This window comes from Gallus gallus, chromosome 5 (genome assembly GCF_016699485.2).
Source record: "Gallus gallus isolate bGalGal1 chromosome 5, bGalGal1.mat.broiler.GRCg7b, whole genome shotgun sequence".
In the NCBI taxonomy this organism is placed as follows: domain Eukaryota; kingdom Metazoa; phylum Chordata; class Aves; order Galliformes; family Phasianidae; genus Gallus; species Gallus gallus.
The window spans coordinates 6757149-6781816 of NC_052536.1; the positions used below are offsets into that span (position 1 = coordinate 6757149).

Genomic DNA, 24668 nt, shown 5'->3' on the forward strand with positions numbered 1-24668 from the left:
TCGCCTGACTGGGATGCTGTCACAGAGGGCCAAGTCCTTTTTAGAAAAGACAGGCTGGGCAAGCGAGGTGGAGGAGCTGCCCTTTTGTCACGGAGGTATCTCTAGATCCGTCTGTGTCCGTGACAGGGGGACAGCAGGCCCACAGGCCCACCGGCCCAGAAAACAAGGAAAGAGAGAGAGAGAGAGAGAGAGAGGGAAAAAAAAAAAAAAAAGCGTCCACAGTTTACAGGCCAGCCCAGCCCAGCCCAGCCCCGTGACTGGTGAGGCAGGAGACCCACAGACCCACGCCCCGAGAAAGGGGGAAAGGGAGAAGGGGAAAGGGTAGGGAGATAGCAGATGGATCTACAAACAGAACAGCGGCAGCGATCTGAGAAGGAACATTCCTTTACTAAGGATGATATCAGAATGCAAGATAACACAATATGACACAGTCCAATTGGAACTGAGGCCAACAAATCAACCAAAATGAGAGAGACAGTGCCCAAACCGAGGCCCTTCCTCGAAAGCTGCAGGCGAAAAGCGGCAAGGGACCGCATGCTCCTCGACAGCGACCAAAGAGAGATCCTCTGCCAGGAGCTCCACCTCTCTTCCTCTGGGTGCAAACTCCTCTGGGGAATGCAGCCTCGCCGCCCCAAGAAAGAAGCACCCAGAAACAGCGGTCCACAGATCCGGAACATTGACTGTAACGAGTTGAACTCGTTTACACGATCTTATCCTGTGGAACACCACTTTTCCCTGCTGAAATACACAGCCACCTCCACAAAGCTCACAGGCTCCTGCAAGCAAGGTGCTCCTTGCTGGGAACAGCCAAGGCCCAGGGAAGCAGCTCGGAGAGGAGGGAAACTGCAGGCCCAGCAGCTTCTCTGTCCCCAGCACATCACATAGGACAAAAGAAGAGCAGCTCATCGCAATGATTCTTCCTTGTAGCTGTCCTTAACTTTTCTTCTCTGTGCCTGCTGCCTCTTGGAACGTCTCCCAGGACCTCTGTGCTGAGCATTACTCTTTTTTATCTTAAACACAAGGCATTGACCCTACCCCCGCTCTTCATAAACATATATATATATGCGCATCTACATACAAACATATAGAGAGTGTTGCATGGGTTTTTTTCTTACTGCTCTTTTAAATTTGCAGAGACCATGTTTAAATATAGTGTTCTAATGCCCCTGGGGTTAAATGCAGAAATAACTGTACTGTGATTTGACCCATGGAGAGCATGTTGTTAGCTGTTTGAAGCTGATTTCAAGAAACACAAAGAGGAATGTGTGTTAAAGGTATGGCTAATGTGTGAAAGAAAGAAGCAGGGGGAGGCAGCATTCCCTAGACAGGCCCGGCTCTTAATCAGCTTGCCCTTTTTAAGGAAGGTTTGGGTCACAGCCGCTCTCGCTGTGCTAGGTATTTGCACTCTGACTCTGGAAGTCCACCCTCCTCTGTACCATTCCACTCCCAACTGTTCCCACTGGGGATTCCTGTTGGTGCTGACTAAATGGTCCTCTGCCACGTCTCCTCCAGGAGATTCCTGCTGACAGGGCCCTTTCCATCCCATGCTGTCAACATAGGCTAAACACCAGGTACAGCTACCGTTGCTCCCACCCTGTTTACACAGCTTGGTCCCACTCTGCTCAGTGCAGTGCTGTTGTTGTTGCTGTATCAAGCGATATGTGCTTGTGTGGTTAAGTGCTCATTTCTTCCCACAGTGAGGTCCAACTGTTTTCCTCCTCCTCTGTAGATATCCGTCATAAGCAGGGAAATGCCATGAAAAATCTGTTACTGTGCTGCCACGTCTGTGTCACATTTTCCTTGGGAGATGCAGGCAACAGACAGTCTCTCTTTGCTTCTTTGCAAGGCAGTGGGGATTTCTCTCTTGTGGAGACTGTGGGAATAAATAGGTCACAAACTGCGAGGCACTCAATACCGCAGTTTTGGGTGCCTTATAAAGGGTGAGGATAGCTAAGAAAAGAGCAGTCAACGTAGGACCCAATCCTGTAAACACACATCTGTGTCTCCCTCCCTCTTTTCACGAATGAAGCCAAGTGGAGAGATGGTCAGAGGCAGAAGATCCTGGTGGACCGGTTGGAGCTCTGCTCCCTGTCACAGCAGAAATTCTGTGCCAAGCAGCTACAGGATCATATTCTCATTGAAGCTCTAGATTTTACCAGGAAGCTTCCTAGAGTGCTGTCCTTATATATCTTCTCCTTCCTGGATGCACGGAGCCTCTGCTGATGTGCACAGGTAAAAAAAACCAAAACAACACACGTTAAGATTCAGAAAATCAGGTCAAGAAATGTAAAAAAGGAAACAGCACTAAGTTACCATAAAGCTGTAGGAATGCAAGAATGCCTTCTGACCTGGCACCCTGGTGCTATATGCTTAGTGACACTTGTATGAGATGGAACACAACACTTCCCCAGATCCTAAATTAAATCAGATTGGCCAATGCTTACGAAAGCAAAGAGTAATTTTGGGAGCTCTGCTCTAAGCCATTAACATGTGGCACTTTACAAGGCTGACTGTTCTCAAGAAGGTGACCTGACGCTTTCTGAAAACCATGTTCTTTAAAATACCTTGCATAATGGGCAGAATCATTAATTGCTTTGAGAAGTATCAGCCCACGGTAGTTGTAAAGAAGTGTATATATTGCTTTAAGAAAAAACAGTAAAAACCAGATCCATTAAAATACTTGAAGGTAAAGTGCTGGATGTACAGAAGCAGAAAAGTTATTGATGTGCTTTTGAGCACCATGTCTAAGGATTTGGTCTGCTAATATGTTTTCATAGCTTGAAGTGATACCCAAGCCAGTTCTGAATGAATAAGCTCAAATATGGTTGACATGATTAGTACACTAACAAACATAGTACTCCACATATTACTACTAATACATCAAAATCTCAGCTTGTTTAAAGCTTTCTCTAATATCTTTCTCCAACAATTCACTTTTTGTGTAGATGAACCACAGGTATTCATGCACCGACAGGGAGAAAATAGATTAGGATATGAGAAAGGATTCTGTGAGAAAGGAAGATCCTTACAGTGCTTCTTCTGTCATATAATTGAATAATTGCTGTTATAAGCACAATTGTGAAAACAGATTATGCTTGCCCTTAGGCTGGAAGAAGTATTGCATGCAAGGTGACTGTGCAATGAACTATAAGAGCAGAATATGAGTAGGGAGAAAACAGAATGCGTCTGTCAGACCAGGAGGGGTTATTTTTCTGTTTTTGTCAGCAAAATGCAATCAAGGGTTTACTTCAACTCCTATGCACTTACTGGGTAGAAATGCAGGAAGTTGCCCTAAATAAGCTGAAGTCTTTCCTTTTGGCTACTGATTTCTAGAGTATTTCACCCTGCACTGGAGACAGTGGACCTATGAACAGTTTAGAGCAGCTATCTAGCTGACTGCTTTGAGCCACCCCATGAATGTTCTGCTTTCTGCACTCAGAGTTTGAGGTTTATTTATCCCACAGCAGCTGGCTGCAGCCTCACTGCCCCGAGACAGCTCACTCCCTATATGCACTGCTGGCTTTCCAGCTGTGGGGCTTACCATGTGGCCAGACTGACTGTAAGACTCCAGATCTGCAAGCAAGCCAGGAGCCAGCTGAGATTGTCAGCAGGAGTCCAAGGGCCAACACAATCTGAGGACTTCTTTCTTCAGTCAGACACGCACTGCTGGCTTGGTGAGGAGCAGAAGATACCTCCAGGCAGGCTGCAGTCACAGTGCCGAATCCACATGGGGTCCATCCCTTTTATCTGATTACCTGGGACTGCATGCTGCAGTAGGGTGGTGAAGACAAAGTATTCTGCAAAGAAAAACTCAAAATTACATCAAGAGTCCAACAGCTGTATGTAAGAAGCTTAAAAAGGTCTGATTCATCCCAAACATGATTTTCATGCCTCTAAAATATTTATGAAATGCAACTTCAGTTACTCCCACATACTTCCATTTACTGAGCATTTAACATGAATTTTATGTTAAAATGTGTATATATATATACACATATAGCTTTATTTATCTGCCAGAAAATAAAAAAACCCACATTGTTAGTGCAGGTGTTCTCACATTGCTCATTCTTTGTACTTGCAAGGCAGCACACTGACTTCAGAGTTGCTTCGTTTTCACATGCACCTAAAATTACTTGGTAATTTGTTTCCTCAGTCACCTGCAGAGCAAAGGACAGAGTACACCAAAAGCAATTTCATCCCTAGTAATATTGGCCAGGCACCTGCAGCAAAAGGACTGAGTAACCACGTCCTGAGCCACCTGGTGTACCTGGCCAGGTGGCCAGGCTGGATGTGAATCTGGGCAGCCTGGTCTGGCGGTTGGCAACCCTGCACATAGCAGGGGGGGTTGAAACTCGATGATCATTGTGGTCCTTTTCAACCCAGGCCATTCTATGATGAAGAAAAAAATAAAAGAGCAGAAGTGTTTGCTGCCCTCCAGAGGAAAACCAAATGAAATTACAGCTTTGAATGAAATTGAGCTTTGAAATATGAAGGCAGACACGAGGCCAGACAAGGGCTACTCCTAACCAGCGTTAAAACCGACTGCTTCAGAAGCTGACGGTGGTATCAAGGAAAAAATGCTGCACTGAGAAACGACAACAAGGCAGTGAACTCAGCTGTCAGCAGTGACGACTGCCTAGTTTTAACAGCTCCAAAACATCATATCCGTCTCATTTTAGTCCTCAGTTCTACACTGCAAAACGCAGCGAAAGCTGTGTATTTGACAAACCAAAGCAGGCGTCCATGAAACAGCCTCTGATTCTCACTTCATCTACTGTAAAATGAGAAGAACATCTCCCTGTCACTCAGTCACTGCAAGGGTAGCTGCGTTGGAGAGTGCGAGGGGCGCAGAGCTCCGGATTGAGGGCTGAGCCATCCCTTACGGGAGCTGACATCTGGCCTCCCTCCAAGCCTGGAGGTGTGACCCGGCAGCGCATCAGGAAGGTTTCGGATGAGGTAATCCCTGCAGTCTTCAGGCAAGGCCGTGAAAGTTCCACCCATCACAACGAACTCCACTTTATCCACGCTGTGACCCAACTGCTTCAGCTAGAAAAGAACCAGTGAAAACGACCAGTTACTCAGCTGGATGACTGTCCTGCCCCCCATGGGGAGGCAATGGGGAGACAAAAGAAAACCTACTGCATGCTTGTCTCAGCTATTAGCCCCTGTATCTCGGGGATGACCCGAATGGTAGCAGCAACTGCCCTTGGTAGAAGACAGCACGTGTGTACCCTTCTGGGATGTAAGGAGCGAATTGCTGATCTGTTGATTTTATGTGTTTCCCCCCGCCCCCCCCCCCCAAAGAGATTGCTCCACATTTTGAGGCATGATGGCTAATGGAAAAAAAAAAAAAAAAAAGCAAAGCAAAACAAACAAACAAAAGCAAAACGAGGGCAGGAATCCGCTCCTCGACCTCTTAGAAAACACGGTGTGCCAAACTCTCCCCCGTGGAGCTGGAGTGGGCACGGAGTAATTGGTCCAACATAGAAGGAGTCACGGATCACATACATTCTCTCCACGAGCAAATTTGTATGGGGGAGGGAAAGGGAAAACCACCCATTTGTGCAGCTCTAGGAGCTGCTCTTACTGCTGCCGTAGAGATCCACAACAAACAGCACACGGCAGAAACCCAAATTATTCAGTCCTTGCAGGAATTGGTCACGTACCTGCAGGACCAAGCAGAAGATCTCAGGGGGCAGTCAGAGAAAGAAAAGCATTCAAAAGTCCTTCAGCAAGCCCTTAGAGAACAGTTGGTAAATGAGAGGGACATTAACTGTAGGTTCTCAGGGAGTGGCTTTTATCCAGGAGAAAGTCTGGAGGATGTGAGAGCCCAAAAAGATAAATCAGAGAAGCTGCTGGCCCTCCTCTGCCCTCCGACAGAAACTGGGCATGCATATGAAGAGAGCAAAGGTGGGTACACTGATGTTAATATCAGGGAGGTCCCCCATTCTGAAAGCTTTGGTCACACCCCTAGGAAATCAGAGGCAGACTACGTGTGGAAAGTGCCACTAATGGGGGAAGATCAGATCCTGTTAACTGAAAAGGAATCAGAGGGTTATTGGGAACCTGGCATATTTTCCACCACTGTGCCCTGTGGTCCCTTACTCAAAGAGCTGCTTATTGGGATGATTGCTCCCTGGGACAACTGATGTTGATTGATTTGCTGCACAGTGGTCCTGCCCCTTTAACCCTCAAAGAGCCTCTTAACAAATACATCTGGAAGGCTCAAAGTGATCAGGAGAAAATGTACAAAATTAACCATCTGGATTTCACCCACCTTCCAACTTTGGTTCATTTGGGACCAGGAAGTTTTTTTTTGGTTTTTTTTTTTCTTTTTTTCTTTTTTCTGTTGTTGTTTTCTTTTCCAGTTATGCTTTCTCTACCCTTGCTTCCTGTGGAACCGGGAAGTTCTCTCTATTGTTTTCCAGATGCTAACCAATGCTGATCCTGTTGCTGTGCCTTATATGTTCCCTTCTCCCCCTGCTCCTTTCCCCTGGGATCCCTGTGGTATCATTAATGTCACTGTTTCGGACAGGCATCTTCTTCAGATTAACTTTTGTAGTTGCTCATGCTGACCCTATCACACTGACTGGCTGGTCACAGTCCTTTGCCCATCTTGGGCACACTGGGCATGTGGGACTGAATTCTAACACTAATCAAGTACTAATCACTATCAAGTACGACAAAGACAAGTTGAAAGATCAAATAAATATTTGCCCTTTTAAATGTGAATGCTGGCATACTTTTGCTTTGTCACATCCAGTGCTGATAAATGTTTTTGGGTGAATTCCAAAATTCATCCCAGCGCAGCATTACAAATGAAAATTGAAGTTGAGTCACCCATACCTACTCAACCCCCTATTAACTCCTCATACTTTTAATACAGATCCTTATATAATTTCAAATATAGGACAGCAAAAGATGCTTTTCAATTCTTTGTGGTCTCTTAAGTGGATAGAGATATGGATGAGAGGCAACGTTTCTGCCAGTCAACCTGCTTGTGCACTATAACTGAGGATCTTCAGTAGGATGGACAACCTGGATACATAAATGCACCTTCTCCTCAGGAAATCAGGAGAATAAGGATGTTGCTGGTTTTCTAGGAACAGGACTGGGTGTCCTAAACAGCATGGACTCAGAATTGTTAATGAGTAAAAAGTCTGCAATAACTACAGACCTGAACCAATTAGAACATCCCATACACTCCTCTCTTTCAGCACTGGGAAATAATCAGTGGTCAGATACATTGCCTCAGTGGGAAGAATTTAATGCCCAAGATCATCAGTTGATAGCTGAAGCGTTAGGTATGCTTCAGACAAACACCTCTATGGCTTTGAGTTGCATACAGGCTCAATTGTGGATATAGACAACGGTGTCCACATTGATAAGGAAAGGAGAATCAGGTACCCTATCCAAGGAGTTTCAAAAGATCATTTGGGACAAAGCCAATGACTTTGAAAAAAGGTTTCAGTCTTGGTGGAATTTGGTTAATTTTGCCTATGACCCAATGCAAGATTCAATCACAGCATTTGTGATGACCATAGCCCAAGCATCAGTATGCACTATATATCCCATAATCGCCTTAGGTATAAATCATAATGAGTCTGTTCTTTACCCTACTGAACACTGAGAATGGGCCTATCATGAAACTAAGAAATGGCAGGCAGTTGATGTCAGCACTTGTACAGTAATAACTCAGCAAGGATTTATTTGTGAAAGCAACACCAGTACTAACTTTTGGAAACACTGCCCTCCTACCTCCATAGAAAAGTAAAAAACATACAAAAAAAAAAAACCAGCAGGACCTCATAGGGAAATGCATCATAGCAACAGCATCACCTAGAACACCTGGTCACATTTACATCACATAGCAACACCTGGTCACGTTCACACTCTGTCTCAGAAATCTCCATTGAACAAAAAGGCAAACTTTTGTCATACAGTCTACTTTGGCTTTACTTATGTATAAGTTGCACTAAGCTCTAGCTTGTATCTACCTTACATGCCAGAAATGAGCATAAATACCCTTGGATGTGTTAGTCAATGTGCAGAAAGCAATACTGATAGATTTGCATGTGGATATGCATACAGGATTGCAATCTCTTTCCGCAAACATTACATACCCAGAGAAATAAACCTACAGTCCACCAGATGGCTCTCGAAGCCAACAAAGATGGGTTTTTCTTTAGCAAATACAAAATAAATGACCAAAGCCATCCCAGCAGCATTGCCTACATGCCCAGTGCCACCGACTGCCTTAACCACTGAGCGGAAGCACAGATTTAAGAACATTTTCACTGCAGTTTAAAGTTCTAAAATGTTTCATTTAATTTTCCATCAGCTTTTCAAAAGCATCTCTTTCTCCTTTTTCACCCTGTGATCCATTCTACAATTAAAGCAGTTTGACAGGTCAGTAAAGCAGCAATCTGGCTGTTTGGATGCATTAGGAAAAAAAAAAAAATGCATTTTAGTGTGATTCGCCCTAACAAAGCAGAACACTGCACATTCCTCATCGAAAAAAGGAGATGTTACAACATCTTTAATTTTTGTTTTCACCGATTAGAATAAAAATCAAAATGTCAGCTATCACTGGGGATGTGAAAAAGACATACTATTACAAGTAACATTTACCAAACTAACTCCCACCTACAACAGGCACTGCTCTACTAATTAAGGTATGAATGTTGCATTTTCAATTGGAATGCACAAAGAATGCAGTGTACATCATTAAGCAGTGACACACTTTTGTGAGCTTCTCTACTCATTTTGTGAGTATACATACGTGACATACAACTGCCAGCCATAGTAGCGTTCATTCCAAATGCTCCATTTCCCATTGAGGTTTACATTTTGGGCATAACAGGGCAGGTGGGCAATACAAGCTTGTCCCTTTCTGTTTTGTGACCAGCTGAGGCCTAGCAGTTGTTCTAAGGCAGCAGAAAAAGTGTGCCTGGAGCTTTGCATGCCTACCTTCTGCTAACTGATGTGCTTAACTGCATGCACAATCCATTGTTTGCTTTATTGAAGTCCTGCTCACTCCCAAATGCATGTTTTAGAGCTCCTCATTTCTATAGTAACCAAAACCAGACTCACTTCTTTAACTGAGGACAACTCAGCCATTTCTGTCCCACTGCAGTGATCTTTCTTTATTTTCTATTTATGGCTAAAATAACAATTACAAGAGATCAACAACAAAAAGAGCACTGATGGTACAGAACATATCTCTAGTTAAAACAGATTGCTTATTTTTTGTGTTTCATTATTTCCTGGAAAACTCATTTAATTCATTATTTTCCTGGAACTAACTCCTGGAAGCTTCTTCCAAAAGCCTATTAGACCCAGCCTGGATTTCAGAGGCTGCTTGCTATGGGACAGGGTGCCCATGTCAGATCACAGCAGGTCACAGTGCTCTTACTGCTGGGAAGGGCTGCCAGGCTCCCAACGACAAGCTGGGCTGCAGAGCAGAAATGGCTGTAAGGACCACCCCTCTCTGCCTCTGTGCCTCATTGGGAAAGGACGCATCGTTTCTCCTCCAGCTTTTCATTTAGGGGAGCAGGTTGCATCAGGCGGTGTCCTACAGCATGTTGCTTAGTGCAATGGGTCTTTACACCCCTCCTGTTCTCCAGATAATGCTTCAGTAACAAGAATAATGTCTGAAAACATCGTCTCCCCCGAAATTATTTCCCTCTGCAGAAAAGAGGATTGACAATGCAAACTGATGATGCTTTCTTCCCAAAAGAGGGCTAAGGTTGTGCATGTTTGGAATCCTTTTAGTAAATTGCATTACAAAACCAACATCTCTATCTGCTACAGTGAAATTGCAAATTAACCCCCTTTAAAAGTAGGTCAGCTCACATCACTTACAAGAGCAGCACTATGAAATCAATCTTAATATCATTATCAAGTAATCTGTGGAAGCCTGTTTGGCAGACAGCGCACTTTGACTCCATGCCCAGGGCTTATGCTTCGTGATTAACGATCATGCTACTCCCCGTTTGTCCCCATGTACGTTACAAATGTCCACCACTTAAGCAGACTTCATCTGAAATTCATGGAAGCATTAAAAATCACCGAAAGGGAAAGAAGAACAGAAGATGGAAAATGTTCTCAGTATTTAAGGGAAAAGTTGCTGCAAGTTCACATGTAAGACTTGCCCTCTGACAATCACCCCCTCGGAGAGGTTTAATGCTTTATGAGTACGTACAACACTATTCACCTTTAAGAAGCCAAACACATGCTTGCCATTACTGACTTTTTCCCATTGCATCATCCAATGCACTAGAAGAAAGACTTGGGCACCTACAGGTCAGAATAAATTTGGCTGCAGCCCTCCAAGTGCTGGTTTGTAAACATGCACTGAGTGGATACTGTCGTGATTTCATATCTTGAAACTATATCTTTCTGTCCCACTGTGTTTTCTCAGAAGATTGAATCACTGTTTGATTTACTGTTGCATGTGAAACCATCTCTTCTGGCTTTTGGGTGCTTCCACTGTTGCAGTTCCTGCAGATATCAAAGCCAACAGAAGCCTTTTAGCTACTCAAGATCAGGTCTGATTTTTACACAGCAGCAAGGATTTATACACAGCATGGACTTCATTTTGGAAGAGATGCAACTGTTAAGGTCATCAATGATCAACATAAGTAGCTGTTAAATAGCTCCCCCAGGTTTTTGTTTCATACCATAGAATGTTGAGTAGCAAAAAGAGGACGGTGGCCCAAAGGCAGTGCCTTCCACAGCTTGTTTTTGGCCAGTTGTGCTGGTGCAGCTATTTGTTTGGAGCAGCTGTGCTCAGGGTACCACTCTGTCTTCAAATGAAAGCAGCAGTTGAGGGGCTGGATGCTACTGCGTGGGGACAGAAACAAAGGTGGGCAGCACAAATGGGCTTAAATTGAGCTTGTCACAGGACAATTTGTTATGGCTCCATCAGACACATGGCAGACAACATCCAACATGCAGAACAGTTATATAAAAGTCAAACGTATCTCGCATACTAACAAACACCCTGTCTGATAGCTGTCTGATTCATCTACTCCAGCATCTGTAACAACAATGGCATTTGAACAGGAACGTGAACAATTCTGTTGAGCATTTCAATTCTGAGGCATTGTAATGCTATGCACAGCTGCATTTTACTTTGTTTGTTTTTCCTGACAGAGAATATTCCCTGTTAATTCAATGCAAACAGATAACTGGCAGAAGATGTTGCCACATATTGGCACTTTAAAACTACAGCTAGCTCAGCCAGGCAGAGAGCAGAACATACTCCAAACCTTCCTCCAAAATAACTTAAAGAATGCTACTGTTCAGAACTGGAAAAATACATGTTGTCAGGAGCCTTACCAAGAAACAAAGTGTGCTTTCAAGGTAGTTTTTGTGTTTTCTCAAGAAAAAAACCTTGGGATTCTTCTCAAAATATAGTTCAGTAACCTAAGTCAGAATGCTCTCTGCATGACTCTATGATAAAGTCACATCAACAATTGATTTTGAGAACAATATTTCAGTCTGCCAAAGAGGAGAAATAAACATTCCTTGAAGCTGCTGTTCTCTCTTGGAAACTCATCAGTACTCTCTTAAATTCTTTGATTTAAATCCTTAGAGAAGCATTAATTGATCTGGGAGCCCTGGGAAACTGAGGGGACCTCTGGCTGCAAGAAAGTGAGCAGAAAGCACATAACGATGTAACACACACGTGGCTGATTGCAACTCAACTTTTTTGATGTTAACTGAGGACAGCTGGCAAAATCACAGCAAAAAAGCAAACATGCCTCCTCCCTTATTCAATAAGACTCTATTTCACTAAATAAACCTCACAGTAGCAAAAACATGATGAATCCCGATTTTAAATTAAGGTAGGGGAGGGTTTTTCCTTTTTCCAAATCTACATCATAAAACACAAATGTTTTTTGAGGAAGTATCAGCATCTTGTGTCAGCTTCTCCTCGCAGCCTTGAATGCACAATGCCCTGAATGAACAATAAAAGGTTATATCTGGATTCACAGCCACCTTCACCTGTCAGAGGGCCAAACCTGCAAGAGCATTTAATAGGAATTCTTACATAAATACAATCTCTGCCTCTTCTCCTGATGTTAAGAGGTTCTTCTCATCAGAACCACTTAAATTGGCTTGTATAAGGATGGGAAGGACACTGAATTGTGCTTCCTTATGTGAAAAGGCAGCATGTCCAAGGAGGGAAAAACATACCTGAGGCATAGCTCACTCTTCCCAGTGCCCAGGAAAAGGGTTGGGACTACATAGGGTTGGGGGGAAGGAGACGCTTCCGTTGAGGTGCTCAGCAGTCTTTTGTCTGAGAGCAAGCCTTCCTGCTCTCCACTCCCCATACATGCCCTGCAGCCAGGATTTAAACCATCTGTGCTAAATCTCCACAGCCATAATCTAATGTTTTAGCTGGCCATAAAGTTAGAAAGAAACAATAAAAGGGATAAAATATAATGGAAGCCAAGGAAGTGACAAAACAAATTAAACAGTGGGAGAAAACAGAGGAAATGCATAATAAATGTAATCATTAATATCCTCCATGTGCCAGTAATTTGACAGGCAAAAACAAAGATGACTCAGATATTTTCAAAAGTTTTTAAAAGCAGAGCTGTTAATCACAAATCTGACTGAATGTTTCTAGAAATTCTTTGTTTTATTTTGTTGGGTACATAATTCATACAGTAATGGTTTAATTTTGCAAGCAAACAGAAAACCAAACGATGCCGAGACTCACTGATCTCATATAGATCTAACAGCTCCAAAGGCAATATAACCTCCTGTAATCTACTCTATACTGGAGTTAGTTTTGGGGGCTATGAAAGAGAAAAGGGGAGAAATGAAGCCAAATTCTAGTTTTATTTTGAATACCACTTCTTCCTTACTGCTGAAATGCTGTTAATACGCACCTGGAAATTGCTTTAACAATAGAAAGTTACAGACATGAATACCCATAATATTCTATCCAAATACTAGAAGGGGTACTCCAGTCCTCTTTCCATCCCAGAGGTCATTAATATTTTTGTCAGCATTATTAATGATACCTGATTTTATTAGGCCAATTATTTTAGGCATTAGCTGAAAAATTTGCAGCTCTGCTATTTCTGTGTGAGATCCAGGCCTGGTAGAAATTGCTTTTGTTGGTTTCGATTGCCTGCTTTTCTGCACTGCATTCCCATGCCTCCACAACTATCTGTGCAGCAATGTCATCCACGCATTCCCAGCCCAGTGCTATTTGCTCCCTTCCATCCGTTTGGGCATGGATATGGAGGTCTCTGAAATTAAACCTGGTCCTAGAAGGGTTGGCAATAAAATTAAGTCTCTGCTTTAAACGAATATTCAGATTCTAACCCAGTCAATTCTATGAACAGCTAGTAGTAAGAAGACTTTTCATGATAAATACTTTAATTCATAGGTCCTCAGGTGTTTGTGTTGTTGTTGTTTGCTTGTTTGTTTATTTTTGTGGAGGAAGTGCTTCCTCGTGCTCTTCAGAGAGAGGGTAGGCCAGGTGGGAATATTGCTCTGATAGTACGTTCTCTTCCACAGGATGTCTGACTGTCAGCGTTGCTCATGAGTTTAGGTTTGTGTGATAGTTTAAAAGCTCCTTACTGCCCCACCATTCCAGTAAGCTAAGAGAAAATTTTGGCCTTGGTTAATCATAGAATGGGTTGCGTTGGAAGGGACCTCAAGGATCATCAAGTTCTAACTCCCTGCCACAGGCAGGGCCACCAACCTCTGGATCTGGTACTAGATCAAGCTGCCCAGGGCCCCATCCAACCTGGCCCTGAATGCCTCCAGGGATGGGGCATCATCCCATCCTCTCTGGGCAGCCTGTTCCAGCCTCCGCCTCTCCCTTCCCCCACACAGCACTTTTCTGCCTAGACTCCCCCCATCTACTGCCAAGCTCTAGTTTGGACTGTACCTCAGTCTTACATATATTATATTCATGTTAAATTATGAGCAAACAATAATCTAAAGGTGAAGTACTACAAAACCAATAATGCCAAAGAAAACGCTCGGTGTGAGCCAGAATGAAGGAGGTGATGGGGATATTTTGCTTTCAGACGATGGAACTGTGACAAAAAGATGTCTCAGGCATCACGCCTCTCCTCAGATCTGATCTGGCACCTCTAAGATCAGACTAAATCTACATTACATATAATTCGTGTGTGATTTCATGCAACAAACTGCTGTAAATGTGGTGCTTGTCATTATCAATGAAACAAAACTAGCTTTCATACAAGACGAGAGCTTTTACCCCAGCAGTGATGTGATCAGAGGGGAAAGGAGAGAATAATCCCCTACTCTTCAAATTCAACACATGCTTAAATGGAAAGATTAAGTGCCTTAAAAGCAGAGCCACAATTTATGCTTCTCTAGAAAAAGAGTAAGCAGAGGGAGACTTGCTTTCATAAAACACTATCAGTAAGGAAAGAATATAATTCTGAGGGTATTTAGGAATTGCTGAAGAAAAAGCTGAGTTCTTTGCAATAAAAGAACATGATCTAGTGTGGTAGGTAAAATATTCTTCTGATGCCTTAAATCCCAGATAAAATATGGCTCTGCACGTATGACTTGTAGCATATTTATGCAGAATTACACCCATCTACTTTGCTTTCCATTGCCCATGGTAAAATTGTCTGCTGTTGCAAAGAAGTCAGATGCTGCAGAGGCAAGGAAGGAGGAGGAAGGGGTTGTGATAAAGAGAATATGTGGACCTGTAAAAATTTTTACTTTCATACCATTATCCAAATATATAAAAAGCCTGGTAAATAGCAGAACTTTCTTTATCTAATTCTGGTCCTGTTTCCCATGTAATAGTGGCCCTTCTCCTCTTGTATTCATAATCCTATTCTACAGATAATTTTAATCCAAGACTGCATTAATAGATTTTAGGTAGTCTGAAATCTATAGACTCCATATGCAGCCTCTGCTGAAGTACGTATCTCTATAACGTAACATATGCTCCTATACATTTTGTTCACTCTGCTGCTCAGTTAATCTAACATGACACTACCACTGCTAATGGCTTGCTTTAATAACCTGTATCCATCACCATGCAGGCAGGATTTGCATACACTGCCACAAGTAAATTTGCTGAGCTCACCTGTGGGCACCTTCACTCTGCCCTCCTATACAGCACACATTTATTCTCCATTGCCACCAGTCAACAGCTTATATTTTTCAGTAATGGGAGACACAGGTGCTGGCAATGCTAGACCGATGCACTGACTTGCCAGATTTAGTACAAAAATAACTAAAGGAGTTTCATATTTGCTAAAACCAAAAAGCAGATTTTGTAGCTTCCATAAAGTGCTGAAGTACTCCATCCTGTTTTCCCAGCTGCTCAAAGAAGATGTAGCAGAAATGACCCTGACAGAGCAACAGAAAGCATGTTTGTTAGATTATTTTAGTATTTTCAAGCACACAGTAATTCCCATTTTCTACTCATTTTCAGTTATCCTTATTTCCAGTGCAACTTGATCTTGGTAAGTGGATCATATAATAGTAGCTTCAGCTTGACCCTTTTGAGCACATCCATCATTCTGGTCAAGATCATAAGTAACAATGCCTCTAAAAACTAAACAGCACACTTGACTGAAATATTCTTCTGTTTTGTACATATTTCCCACACAAATTATTTCACCTAACAGATCATGGAAGCCTTTAGTTTATGGAAATGATGAAATTAAACACTGTGCCTTTCAATTTACTTGTTCCATTCCATCTCAGAAGAGCAGTATTAGCTAAAGCCATTCATTTTACCTAAAGAGGTCTCTAATGCTTCATCTGCTAAACAATTTCATTAAATTCTCCATCCCTAATAGAAATAAGGTACAATTTCAAACAGTCACAGATTTTGGCTGCCTTTGTCACTACTGAGATGCAGTAAATTGACATTTATTCAGTCTAACCTAAATTAGATGATCTCTATGTTGAAAGACCTCCCAGGGCATGGCTAGCAGCACATGAAGTCAGGCTTATGAAGAAAAAAAATGGCCTTCTTTCATCACTGCTGTTTATCACACTGTGAAATACTGTGTAACAAATAAATACAGTAATTAAAGTTGCATAATTGAACACAATTTCAGGGGAACAGGTCCATCTAATCATTGAATCAGAAGCCCTAGAAGAAGCTTTGCAGTGTTTAACAGCCATTGGTTTCAGAAGACTGAAGAAAAGATGAGGCAGCTTTCATAGAACCAAACAAACATGGGAATACTTCTCCTGCCAAAATGGGGAAGAGGAGGTGAAAGTCACTCTCTGCTGTGGTAGGAACATCTGTAATTCTGGCATCTCCTACATTTTCAGAGGTTGATTGGCTTTGAAAACACATGCTGCAGTGTTCTGTAAGAAGAGCTAAGGAGCTACTAGCAGATGCTGTTGAAGATAGATGGTGTTAAACATTGTGCCTTCAATGGAAAACACAAGATCCAGAATTAAACACAACTGTTTTCCAGCATTTCATCATATGCTGTGCATGTGTCGGAAGTAAAGTTTTATTTCACTCTGAAGGTACAGAATCCTTCAACTCATAAAGCAGTCAGTAAGAAATGATGCATTCTGGAAAAAATATTTGATAGAAATCCAACTGCTCATTTGTTCACAAAGTGGGTTCTGCACGCATAAAAACTTGCCTGATGATTACCAAAGGCCAAATGTAAGACAGTCCTTCAGAGTTGAGAAAGACAGTTAACAGTCTGCGGTCCCTTGGAGCACACGCTCCCTCACCCAAGCCTTTTACCAAGCTTATTCTCATGGTGCTTCATGAGCTCAGCTCGGGAAGCAGGCATGGGCTGGAGGAACAGCTCTGGATTCTCATAGAGGAGGTTATCCAGCAAGGAAGCCTGGCGCATTCAGAGCAGCTATCTGATCAGAGAAGGAATTCTACTTAGAGTTCCCTGCAGTGCCTACCACTGTTAAATATTCTCCAATCATCGCCTCGGGGCTTGGGTTTGCTTCCTTTTTTGTTTTAAATCAAACACACACAGCTGTTTGTGCTACCACTCTGAGGTACACAGGAAGCTTTCCTGATGCCCATACTCACACTGAATATTTAAGTGTAACAACAGTATTCACATCAGCTGTTGCAGCAAATCCTACCCTCGAGAGGTGCACAACACTTTCAAGGAAAGTTGCAGTCGAGTGAAGTTTTGTAAGGAATGCAAATACCACCTTCAGAACAAGGTGTGGTTTCATTCTAATGAGCGCTCCTGGCTGAAGGATGTAGTTAACTTGTGTGACAGCCATGCTGTCTTTGAGGAAAGCATCAGCATCTTCAGCAGCACACTGACTGAGGCAACCATTTTCCCACCCACCTGCAGACAAAGAGCTCATTGTTATCTGCACATACAAAGACTGAAAAGTATTTGTGACAACTGAGTTCAAGGAAACGAGATCAGCTAGAAGAAGTACTATTCACTTGCCCACAAAATTGCTTTTTGAAACCCTGAACATAGAGGAAAAAAGCCCCAGTTTTGAAGAATAGCGTTCACCGTGGCTTCTGGGCTCGTTTTAAAATGCTGGCTGAAGGTCTGCGTTGTGCATGACACCATAGCACAAACAAACAAACAAACAAACTGAAAAAGAATCTGAAATATTGGCACTGGAACAGGTTGCCCAAGGAGGCTGTGGATGCCCCATCCCTGGAGGCACTCAAGGCCAGGCTGGATGTGGCTCTGGGCAGCCTGGTCTGCTGGTTGGCGACCCTGCACATAGCAGGGTTGGTTGGAACTGGATGAGCATTGTGGTCCTTTTCAACCCAGGCCATTTTATAATATCTTGTTTTGACATTATTCTCGTGCATTTATTATATGTCTAGCATCACTCTTTCCTCATACACACCACCTTGCATAAGGAGTTTAAGAATCAAACTCCACTCTCTAATACACTATTAGTCTCTATAGAACAAAGATGTTTGAGATAAAAAAGGCTAGGCTAATGCAATAGCTGTACAAGGTCTTCTATTTCTGTGCCTTTCAACCACAAAAGTAAAAGATGCTCTTCAGCTGTTTATAAATCCCTAACAACACGTAAGACATGTATTGCCTTCAGATTCTCTGAAAAGAACATGTACCAGGGATACTTTACCCTATATGCATCCCAAAAAGACCAGGAACTTGCACTGCAAATCAGGATAATCCTTGTTTTTCAGTCTTCCAAGATGCCTGACATATTTTTCTGCATAAGATTTAGCTCCAGGTACAATAATGCATTGTCAGATATGTTTATATTTATGCAGAAATGAACTCCTGTCTCCTACCTGAATGCCCCTTTCACTCATTCAATTCCTCTTGCTTTGCTTCATACCTGCATTCCCTCTAGGTGGAAGAAAGAAACTTTTTTTCTGCTTGAGGAAGTACAGATATCCACTTGTATAATGTTACCTGCCATGTTCTGACAGATATTTCAGACAGCTGACTTTAGCTTAACCAAAAAATCATTGTAATTCAAACTTTTGTATGGGAAAGAGTGCCATTTAAGCAGAAGCCCATTGCATTAACCTTCAGTGCAGCGTGATTCACACACTTTAAACACTGAATATTTTCTGATGGTGAGAAAGCTTTCCTCTTCATGATCAGAGCTCCACAGCAATTGCTGAGCCTACACCGATGAAGCACAGAGCCACAAAGGCGCTTAATTATGCCTTCAGAGTACTGCTCTAATACCAGTGTTTACCTCTGAGGCTACCACTAAATTGCATGTTTCTGGTCTAGCAGAAAGAGCTTTCCAGAGTCAGTATTCATATCGCTGTGGGGAAATGCATCTAGTCTTTACATAATCTCTATATAATTTTTATTATTAATATTAATAAGACAATATAGCGAGTTAACAAACAACAGCAGCTCCATCTTCATGTGCTGTTAATCAGAAGCTGATTTCAGAGAGCAGAGATTCATACATCAGCCTCCTTAAAATGAATGAGTTGAACGCAGCAGCTTCCCATCATTTTAAACAGACCTGAGGAGTATGTGAAAAGTACTCTATGAAAACCTTTCCTAGGTTAAACACATGCCTGTGGGCTTAGCACTGAGTTGTTCCTTCGCTCCAGTTCATATTCATCATCTCTACTGAATAAAATATGATCCCTAAACAAGATCAGGAGCTTTTTTTTTCCTTTAGGCACCGTGCAAACCCATAGCTGGAAGGAAAATTCACTCCTCCAAAAGCTTAGTATGTAAATCAACAAGCCGGAAAAAGAACCACAGGGAAGAGCAGAGCAGTGCAGTGCAATGCGCACAAATGTACATACATAAAGCACATCATCAGCTTTAAATAGAGAACTCTTAATGGAAAACAATAATTAACGTTCCTGTAGCTTTAGTAACATTAACAATTATTATAATGATTTCTCATTAAAGAAAAATTTGATCTTGAGTGAATATACTCATGTAAAATACTTCATTGGGACCATCAAGGACAAAAAAATAATGCCATATAATGTAGGTTCAGAACAGAACTGTTGCTTTTGTTTGTTTCTGATGAGGTGAACGATCTCTGTGGATTCAGCTTGCTCTATGATCACTAGGAACACCAAGCTTACACCCCAGCTAATGAAGACAAAAGATAAAGTTGGCTTTCCTGCTTCACAAAAAAAGGACTTGAGGGACAGAAATATTAGGATTATAACACCTCAGAAATCAACTCATTTGCAATGACTTATCAGCTGCACTTTGCCCGTTGCCAGAGCAGTCTAATGAATGATGTGAATACACATCTGCCTTTACAGAAGTGAGACTTGCTGCTTAGCAAGCATCCAGGCAGCACATACAACAGAAAACCTGCTTTCAGTAGCATTCCCCAAAGACACTCCCATTCAGTAAAAACAGTGCTTCACCCCACGTTTGACTCCAACCCCTAATCCTGTGACACATCCTGATGTTGGCATTATATTTGATGTTTCAATAACATTGGTTGCTTTTTTTTTTTTTTCCAGATAAGATGGATAGTATATTAAGGTCAGCCTGTTTGAAATGTAAATGAAGCTAAGCATTCATTATAGTCATTTTGTATAAAGGGGAATTACTGATATGGCAGTACAGTTGCTTAAAGGTGATGATATCAATAGTCAGCTGATTTTTATAAAACAACTACTCTTTTCTCAGTTCTATGTATCACCACCCTGCAGTGAGAAAATAAAACTCCGATGTTTGAAACTTCCCAAATTTCTGTTACAGCCAGTCCATAGGCTAAGTTTCTGTGTAATTTCTTCATTTATATCTGTGCCATATGCACTTGTTCTTTTCTTGCTGTTATGGCTAGAACACTCCTACTGCGAGGATAGATGAGAAATAAAGTCAGCACATTTGATGCAAATATGAATGATATAGGGAAAGAAAAGTATCTTATTCTCTTGGAAATTACATCTTCCAAATTAAACTGGTGGTGGTCTGACACTGCTTTGCCTTAGAAGAATAAAAATACACAGCAGACATATCTGCTTAATTATCACAGTTTGAAAAACATGTACACACTTAATTTAGAGTTGGAATACTTGAGCAGCTTTATGCTCAGTACTTAGAGGCATGTAAGGGATTACATTTCAGGTTTAGAGTTTCATACAGTAATCCTATTTTGAGGGCATTTTTTTTTTGCTTATATATAAGCACACATACACACACATATATGCGATATAGAGTAACAGGCTACATGTGACTACAGCACCTGGGTATTATAGCAATGCTAGTATTAAATCAGAATATCTTGCCCTCAATGAAACCCACTCTGTGCTCTAGCCCTTTTGCAAAGCAAAACAAAAAGGACTGTGATTGTATTACCCTGGGAATTTAGGGAAAGATCTCCCAGCATATGGCCTGGTAATCAAATCACTGCTAGGATATATACATATTTAATTTATTGGTTTTTTTTTTTTTACTATTATGGTTTCATAAATCTGTGCTGGACAGAGACTTGGAATGGACTCTGCATTAGTAGCTTTGAATGACCCGCTATTTTATAAGCCATTTTCCTGATTCCAGCCCTTAAGTACTCTTACTATTTTTGTTAATGTATACATATAATATGAATGTATTAATGTATTTGTAAATATATTTATGTTAATAATTTGTATTGTGGAGTCCTTTCGTTTTGTTCAGATCTACAGTGAATTCTGTTTACTCCATTTCAAGACATTACTTTAAGAATGGAGTGTTCCCCTTATTGCTGTTTGGGCAGTTGTTTGTTGCACAGATGCAACTCTTGTAACTCTGACTGTCATTTCAGGAAGAAGTTTCCCAGGATTTGCAGGCAACCACAGTACTTGGCACAAACAAATCAAAGAGCAGATTCATGGAAGCCTCAACTGTCCCTAAGAGAGAGTTTTCTGCCCCACACAAGTCCTATCTTCAGGAAAAACCCTCATTAAAATAACAGCAAAACTTGTCCCAAGTAAGTCTTAGCAAAAAGCAGTGACTGGATTCAGAAGACTCAGGGACAAAGAGACAGAGCTGGCTAGGCATGGGTATAGCTTCACACATCTCTCCTTACCACCTCAGACATACAAAAATGTTACAGGGACTCCAATTGTCTGCAGGATGCAAAGTTCCATTTTTTAAATAGCAGATCAGCAGATCATTATATCACTCTACTGCCTTACACGAGGCACAACGAGCACATAGTGCAATAGAAAATGAGAGCTCTCTATGCTGTTTTGAAATATGACATTATTTGCCAATGAGGACATTAGATAATATAATGGCTGTCAAAATGATTACATAAAAATTAAGCAAACAATTAAAAAAAATCCTTAGACTAAGACGTAGAATGAAATTGAGTGTAAAAAGTAAAAGTATTTATTGCCATAAGGAGTAGAGTTCATTAGTTCATTTACATACACCGTCTTACGCACAGGTTTGGAGGTACTCAAATACTCCAGTGGAACATCTGTGAGTTACAGCCTTAAAAAAATAATTTGCTTATCCACTTATGACAACATAAAACCATAAAAACAAATTTTATACCATACTTTTCACTATTAAAAAATGCAGCTGAAAATCATTTCTGTCTGCTTTTTTATTCTTATGGAAAAGGGAAGTCTTCATTTTACAAATGGGAGACTTTAGGGGAAAATGTTTTGTGACCAAAGAGTAGAGCTTATGAATTCTTGACTCTTAGTTGAGCCAATGCCTACTGGAGGAAGGGAAGAAATAGAATGTCTCTTTGGTAAAATGTCTCTTTGATAAAATGTCAATGTTGCTGTCAAGCAGTAGCCGTTTTTGGGTGTGATTACTTCTCTTTATGAATAAATAAAGCATAAATGGCCTAGCAATTGAATAGCTTGTCAAAAATGAAACTTCTGTATATATAAAAAGGACTAATCTTACTTCCAAGAGTTTTGGAGAATGGTAAATGAAGCAGTACCTGCAGGCTGGAACAAACAGAAGTAAAATTATAACCTGACCGCTCACTGCGGAAATGGAAGCTCAGCTCAGATCACTTCCATTTTCTGAAAGGTTTCAGCAAAGGTTACACAGGATTTCAAACACGGAATGTAAACAGGACAAGAACTGGTGTTATTGCTGGCATTTTCAGTGTTTACTAATTTGACTGCCTAAATACTAAAAATGTCTGCATAATTTCACTATTCAAATCCAACAATGGAAAGTGCATTGACATTTTAGGTCAGTCAATTTGCTTTTAGTTCAGAAATGCTTTCTTCAAACTCTGCTAAGAGAACCATGGAAACCGAATTGCATGAAGGGTGTCTGACTTGTGATTCTGCTTTCTGTTCAAGCAGTTTTTTCCATGTATTCCACGGAGGAAAAAGAGAAGATAATGATTAGAGAGCATGGCAGTGACAGGGTGCTCTTTGCTCTTCTGCAGGTCACCATTTTAGTATACGTCTGATTGGCTTTCCTCCCACTTGAGATCTGAGAGAACGTACATAGGACGCTCAAGTACAGGGCAGCTCTTGGAATGACTGCTCAAGAAAAAAAAAAGAAAATATCTTCCCATTATTGGAGAGATGATAGCTCACAGTACATGAAAACATAACTAAATTAGAAGAAAAGATGGAATATTCCATTCATTTATTAAAAAAAAATAAAAAAATTACTTGTATAGCATGAGGAAAATTTTGCAAAACTGGGAGATCAGTGCTGTCAGATGTGTGGCACATGTGGGCTTTCCAGCCTATATTTTTTTAAAGCATATTGATATGATTCTCTTTGATCTATGCGGATTGTCAGTCTTTTTATCAACTTTTATTGGAAATGTTGCTGATAATTGGAAAGGTAATGGACTGAAAATAAAACTTGATTAAGAGCAGCCAACTTGATTTCAAGGATGAAGACACAGTGAATACCTACCAGACTGTCTGGCTGAAACTGGTGCAATCTTTTGGGAATAATTTGTACAAACAGGGTACCACCTGGACCCAGGTAAGTCTGTTAGGTTCCTCCTAATGAACCCACAAGGGACTGGTGCTGAAAAGCACCTCAGAGACAGGCCATCTGGGAAAATATCTGCAACGTTTTTGCTGCTTGTGTTTTGCTCCATTTTGTTATGGAGGAGCAGTTCATTCTTCTCCTAGTCATTCCCCTTAAAATAAACTGGTTCAGAGAGAAATCTGTTCTCGTTGCACGCAAAGGGACACCCATGTCTTAATGGGGACATAAGGATCTGGCCCTAGGGACTCTGGGGTTGTGAACCCCGCTTGTGCGTATCCAGGTAGAAGGCAGGCTCCATGAGCTCTCCCACTCATAGGTCTGCTCAAGGTCTCTGCAAGGGGAGTACATCCACCATGCTCCTCCTCCTGACTTGCAGGTGTTGGATGACACTGCAGTGGTTTGGACCATTACTAGGGCCAGGTCCTTATGTCCTGTGCCTATGCCATTGCTCGTGTGAGTTGTAGAAGTTGTATTTTCTGAGATGCACGTCTGACATTAACATCTGAAGGAAATAAACATAGGCTGTGCCTGCTGGCTGGAGACTTCTGTCCAATTGCACTGCATAAACTTTTCCCTTCAACTAAGAGTTTAGCAGCAGGAGGCCTAATGCAAGTGGGAATCATATTGTGAACAGTCTGACTGCTATAAGTCTTTCTACATGTTTATATAAAAAATACAAATTAGCATGTGATTATTCTATATAATAGAAGCCAATTGCCTGGAAGAAATCCTGCAGTTACCCACTTACCAATTTACAATTTACTTAAGGCAAACATTTAACTTCAGTCACGAACAGCACAGTATTTTTTTGGCAAAGGCAACTGTGAATTGTTTGTCTATACAAGCAAAGGGTTTTGTTCTGGGTAGCAATTAAAATAAGAACTTTTTACAGAACAGACTTCAGGCACTGCTATATAAACTGTGGGGTCCCTCAATTTAGGGTTTAGTTACCGTAATGTTTTTGACATTCCCCACTGTAATCCTTGAAAACACCCTCCTTAATTAAGAAAAGTACCCCAATATTTTTCAGGCCCAGAAAGAAATAAGATTATCTGATTCCAAGCAATGTTTAGTCTCAATGAGGAGCGCAAAAGACTCCATAAACCCCCTCAAAGAGTTTACTTCTGCCAGATATTTGTGCGAAAGGCCCCAGATGCATCATTCAGCCACAGTCAGTGTGAAAGCAAAACAAAGACCAAGAGGATACTGCTGGAAGAGCCGCAGCAGAAAGCCCACAATATTCACCGGATCCTAAAGCCACTACATCCATCTCCCCCTGTCTTT

The 24668-nt window shown here is 41.6% G+C and overlaps 2 long non-coding RNA genes across 2 annotated transcripts in view; both read right to left on the reverse strand.

Moving 5' to 3' along the window:
• Positions 1–202: 202 nt before the first annotated feature.
• Positions 203–4261, reverse strand: LOC101749453. The gene is made up of 3 exons (XR_212306.4): positions 4058–4261; positions 3542–3797; positions 203–2219 (listed from the first exon to the last, which is right to left on the reverse strand). It is a non-coding gene; the product is annotated as an uncharacterized LOC101749453 (long non-coding RNA).
• Positions 4262–4304: 43 nt separating this feature from the next.
• The window catches only part of LOC121110984, a 109872-nt gene continuing 89508 nt past the window's right edge, over positions 4305–24668 (reverse strand). The window contains exon 3 of the long non-coding RNA XR_005860569.1: positions 4305–5046. This is a non-coding gene — a long non-coding RNA (uncharacterized LOC121110984). The remainder of the gene's footprint in view (positions 5047–24668) is intronic.